General features: G+C 41.1%; 1 long non-coding RNA gene across 1 annotated transcript; it reads left to right on the top strand.

Moving 5' to 3' along the window:
- Positions 1 to 779: 779 nt before the first annotated feature.
- LOC117486735 lies at positions 780 to 1,398 on the top strand. Its single transcript, XR_004556310.1, has 2 exons — positions 780 to 1,037; positions 1,358 to 1,398. It is a non-coding gene; the product is annotated as an uncharacterized LOC117486735 (long non-coding RNA).
- The last annotated feature ends 4,661 nt before the right edge of the window (positions 1,399 to 6,059 follow it).

Raw genomic sequence — 6,059 nt, 5'->3', positions numbered from 1 at the left:
CTGAAGCTAACAGTAATGTGTTTTATTTGTGTAATTGAATGTTAAATTGTAACATAGTTGCTGAAACAAATACTGTCATTGGAATTCATTACTGAAACTAAAAAATTGTAACTATAAGTATCTGAAATAAATATGTGTACTGAAATAAATATCAATAACCGTATTGCATTGTTTTCTTATGCGCAATTACTTCATACTGTCTTCGTCCTGCATTTATTGTGCCCCCCTCAGAAAATAACTGGTCCCAGCCTTGCCCCCCCCCCCCAAGTCAAATTGGTCTAGAACCGCCACTGCTAGAATGGTAACTGCCTCCCTGCCATCTGCATCAGCCTCCTTCTCACTTCCTGCCTCTGTCTCTCTTTCTCAGTCTGAACCCTCTTCTTAATTTCTCACATCCACTTCCTCTCAATCCATATCTTCATCTCCTTCTGTGGCCTTCTCATGTTCTGACCCTCCTGGTCTCTCCAGTGTACTCTCCTCTCCTTTTTCATTTCCATCTCTCTTGTCTAATTTTCAGTTCTCTGACTTGTTGTGCTAAAGAAATAAGCGATATTCCCTTTTCTTTTTAGTTTTAGTCGAACAACTCCTTGCCTGCAAAAGTCAAGATGTGAAGCACTGGTTAAAATCCTCGTAATACATTACACCAGTGGTTCTCAACCTGTGGTACGCGTACCATGGTGGTACGCCAGCTCCCGCTAGTGGTACGCGGAGGAATCTGAAATATAAAAAATATGAAAAAGAAAAGAAAAGACCTGGAGAAGGACCCGGACCCGGACTGACCCGGACCTTGCCGCTTCCCGGGGCCGTGGACAAAGTGCTCGCTGCGCCCCTCTCCCCCTCGGGGGAGGGACGGGGCCACCTGTTCCTGGTGCGACTGTCAACCGGGGCGGACTGTCCTCAGTGCGCTCCGACCGCGTTGTGCCGCCAGAGCGGGGATCGGCTCACGTAAAAGGCGTCAGGGGTCTGCGGCGATGTCGTCAACCCACCCGACCCATCTTGAAACACGGACCAAGGAGTCTAACGCGCGCGCGAGTCAGGTAGGGTTGGGAACCGAAACTCGGTTCCAGGTGAGAAGCGATAAGAAAATGCTGGGTACCGGGTACCCATACAAAATACACAATAGCTCAGTTAAATAAAGCACAGCTATTGTGTAATACATTTGTATTGCATGTATTTTTTTTATTTGTAAAAATGTCAGTTAAAGCTTAAAAGAAAAAAAATATTTTTGTTATCTAAACGTTTGACCTCTTTCTTTTATAATTTTGGAATCGAAACGGGGAATCGATAAGAACCGGAATCGATAAGCAGAATTGGAATCGGAATCGATACATTTCAGACGATTGCCATCCCTAGTCAGAGGGTGCATTCAAAACCCGTGGCGCAATGAAAGTGAGGGCCTGTGCCCGCGGGGCATCCCGGCCCTGCGGGGCTGGGCGCACCACCGGCCCATCTCGGCGCACCGTCGGGGAGATGGAGCGTGAGCGTGTGCGATAGGATCCGAAAGATGGTGAACTATGCCTGGGCAGGGCAAAGCCAGAGGAAACTCTGGTGGAGGCCCGTAGCGGTCCTGAAGTGCAAATCGGTCAAATCGTTCCGGGTCAGAGAATATGGAGGTTATTCCCTATCTTTATTCAAGAGCGTGTTCTTTCAATTTGAGATTATTATTGATTTCACGTTCAGATTTTGTATTTCTTTCAGTCAACCCTGTCCTTGCGCTTAGATTTGCTCCGCATCTGCTCAAACTGTACGCTTGCACTCAGATATATTGCTGCTTGCACAGATTATGGGTGGGTGGTGATTCATCCTTCCATTTAAGAAGAATTAGTCGTTAAGCTATCAACGATGCAAAAGCAATAGCATTTAATTTATATTAACCGAGACCCCGAGGGGGGGTCGCGAGATGATTTCAATCTTTGTAATTATCATTATTTGTATTATTATTATTAATAATAACGTTATTAATATTTTTTTTATTATGTAAGTCTGTTTAATAGGTAAGGGGGACAAATAAAGGAATTTTGATTCTGACAGATTTACGACAGTATCATTTGCAGCTCAAAGGTCACTTTACAGCACCACATTAAATATCACAGACGTAAAACACACATCAACTACGCACTAGTATATTTCTTCTGAACAGCTCTTTAATATATTTTTCAAAATGAAACGTTGGTTAATACCAACTAGTGAAAAGGCAGACAGGCCAGCGGAGAAAGCAGCGGAGGAGAGCGGACACCCGCCATCAATCTCACGGCATTTCGTGTAATAGTCACGAAATTAATTGACGGGTGTGTGATGTGTCAGCAGGGCCGGACTGGGACCATAGCAGGCCAGGAATTATACACCCAGCCAGGCCTAGACTACTAGATTGACTCCTTCCTGTGGGAGGAGGGGGGGCAGGAACAACAGCGTGCAGAGAGAAGTTTTTGCGACTATTGACAAACTTACTTTTGTGCTTGCGTAACATACAATATAAACATCTTAATCGCTGGATTCTATCAAAGTATGGGTCCAAAGAAAACCATCGCTGCGGAGGAGGTCGAGGACATTAAAAAGTCGCTCGACTTCCTGGCGGAGGAAATTTTGCTGTCAGGTTGCAGCAGAAAAACATTTTGGACCTTGTAAAAGAGGTTAAGGATCTGCGGATCCAGAATGCTGAGAAGGACAAGAGGATAACTTACCTGGAGAGCAGAGTGGAGGACCTTGAGCAATATACTAGGATGAACAATGTTATCGTTACCGGGCTCAACATAAAACCCCGGTCATACGCTCGGGCTGTGACCGTTGACAACAGGAGTGAGCTCGGGGAGCTTGATGTCAGCTCCACGGAGCAACAGGTGGCTGCTTTCCTCCAGTCCAAGGGGATCAAACTGGGCTGTGAGAACATCGAGGCATGCCACCCCCTGCCAAGGAGTAACGCTGGCAACAAACCGGCTATTCTCATCAGGTTTGTGAACAGGAAACACAAAACGGCCTTACTCAAACAAGGAAGGAAGCTGAAAGGATCAGATGTCTACATCAACGAGCATCTGACCAAGTACAACAGCGACATAGCCAGAAAGGCTCGCTTCATGAAAAAACAGAAGAAAATTCAGAACACCTGGACAACAAACTGCAAAATATTTTAAAGCTAAACGGAACACCTGAGGAGGCCAAAGTACTGGTCATCAGAAACATGATATAAATACCAATAATCTTCATGTTCTGGACCACACATAAGGTAACAAGCACTTACACACAACCATGACTCACACTGAATGGAGGCAATCATCTTCAAAAGGGGAAAATATTAATATGTCTCAGATGATCAAGGAACAAGACCAACTGTTGCTAAAAACATTTGAATACACTGACTATAAAAAAAAGATCTGGATTATGAAATAGACCCGGACAATAATTTCTTCTCTTCTATCATCAACAATGCTGTTATTACACTGATCAACAGTACAACCAGAGCATATCAGAGGGCAAGCTATCTATTATTCACTTCAACAGCAGAAGCATGTATGCAAACTTTAATCTCATCAAGGAATATTTAAATCAGTTTCAACAAACATTTAGCATCATTGCCATATCTGAAACTTGGATCACGGAGGACAAAGGCATAGACTTTGAGCTGGAGGGCTATGAACTCAGATACATAAATAGACAAAACAAGGGTGGAGGAGGAGTAGCCTTGTATGTGGACAATACTTTAAAATATAAGTGATGAATTATATGTCAACAGTGATTGATAATGTATTGGAATGTATCACGATTGAAATCTGCAAAAGAAAAAACGAAAAATGTAATCATCAGTTGTATATATAGAGCACCCGGCTCTAGTATTGAGATTTTCAAGGACTGGATGGAGGAAATATTCTCAAAAGTGATTCAAAACAGTTTTCATTTGTGGTGACTTCAATATTGACCTTCTAAATCCAAATAATCACAGCATGACAGAAGAATTTATCAACACAATGTACAGTATGGGTTTATATCCAAAAATTACTAGACCCAGCAGAATCACATCGCACTGTGCTACTCTCATAGACAATAATTCACAAATGACATAGAAAACAATACAGTAAGTGGACTCTTAATAAATGATATAAGTGACCACCTACCAGTATTTGCAGTTTATGACAGAAACTATAGTAATAACATGCCGGACAAAGCTATTCAATACAGACGAGTTAGATCAGAGGAAGCAATGAACGCTTTAAAAAATGCCTTACTGGCACAAAGATGGGATGATTTATACAAAGAAAACAATATTGACAGTGCATATGATCAATTCCTGAGAATTTTTTATCACTATATAATACATACTGCCCAATTGTCAAATACAGTAGAAAAATGAAATATGCAGAATGTCCATGGATCACAAGGGGTTTACAAAATGCCTGTAAAAGAAAAATTCATTGTAAGAGATTTCATGCGAAATAAAACAAAAGAGACAGAGATTAGATATAAAAAATATAAAAATAAATTAACAATTATAATAAGGACCTGCAAAAGTGAATACTATCGGAAAATACTGGACAAAAATAAAAACAACATTAAAGAAATATGGAGCATACTGAATAGTATTATAAAAAATGGGTCTAGAAAAAGGAGTTATCCTACTTACTTCATTGACAAGGATAAGGAATGTTTCCAACAGTTTCAATGATTTCTTTGTAAATGTTGGACCTGAATTAGCAGACAAAATCCCTGATGGAGGAACATCAGAAAAAGCTGGAAAACTTAATAAAACTGAATCCTTTCTCAATGTTCCTCACAGCAGTGCATGAAAGGGAGTAGTTGATATTGTAACGAATGTAAAAACAAAAAATCTACCGATTGTGATGACATTGACATGACTGTAAAAAGGTTATAGATGTTATTTCAAAACCATTAACACACATATGTAACTTATCATTCCAAACTGGTGCATTTCCTAACAAAATGAAAATAGCAAAAGTCATCCTTTGTTCAAAGCTGGGAACAAACATCACTTCACAAACTACAGACCTGTCTCACTTCTACCACAATTCTCAAAAATTCTTGAAAAGCTTTTCAATAACAGACTGGACAATTTCATAGAAAAACACAAACTTCTCACCGAAAGTCAATATGGATTCAGAGCCAATAGATCAACATCGATGGCTTTAGTAGACTCACTTGAAGAAATACTAGCTCAATTGACCAAAAGAAACATGCCATTGGAATATTCATTGACCTAAAAAAGGCATTTGACACAATTAATCATGACATATTAATAAAAAAACTTGAACGTTATGGAATCAGGGGTGTAGTTTTGGAATGGGTAAGGAGTTATTTAACCAACAGGCAACAGTTTGTGAAGCTGGGAGAGTGTTCTTCATATTTGGACATTACATGCGGTGTCCCCCAGGGGTCAGTATTGGGGCCGAAACTATTTATTATGTATATTAATGAAATATGCAATGTATCGACAGTACTCAAGTTTGTTTTGTTTGCTGATGACACTAATATATTTTGTTCTGGGGACAATGTACAGCTACTATTGGAAGAGATCACAGCTGAAATATGCAAACTAAAGTTATGGCTAAACAGTAATAAGTTATCATTAAACTTGAATAAAACAACATTAATCATATTTGGAAATAGCAATACACAAGCATCCATTAAGATTAGGGCTGTCAAGTTAACGCGTTAATAACGCGTTAACGCAAAAAAAAAATAACGCCACTAATTATTTTAACACGATTAACGCATGTGTATTTTTTGTCCTCGGCCGCCGTAGTTTCAGAGCGCATCGAGTTTAAAATACCATCGACAAGCTGATGCTGACAGCCCCGCTGATGCTGACAGCCCCGCTCCTACCGCCCGCTTGTGGCAGACCACACTTCCACGCTCACTGGCAGGCCCGGACTGGCCATCGGGAGGACCGGGAGGGAGTGTGTATGTGTGGCGCGACTCGCGCGAGCGAGGCACACCTTACGTGTTGTTGTTAGCATCTGGTGCTAGCTAGCTGCGCTAACGGATATAAGGAGCTGTTTCAATGACATTTCGCCGACAACTGCGCCGAGCACTTGACTTTATGCAGGTAGCCA

Source organism: Trematomus bernacchii, unplaced genomic scaffold (assembly GCF_902827165.1).
Source record: "Trematomus bernacchii unplaced genomic scaffold, fTreBer1.1, whole genome shotgun sequence".
NCBI classification, from domain to species: domain Eukaryota; kingdom Metazoa; phylum Chordata; class Actinopteri; order Perciformes; family Nototheniidae; genus Trematomus; species Trematomus bernacchii.
Note: the sequence above shows the minus strand (reverse complement) of the source record. Positions and strands in the feature narration are given on the sequence as shown.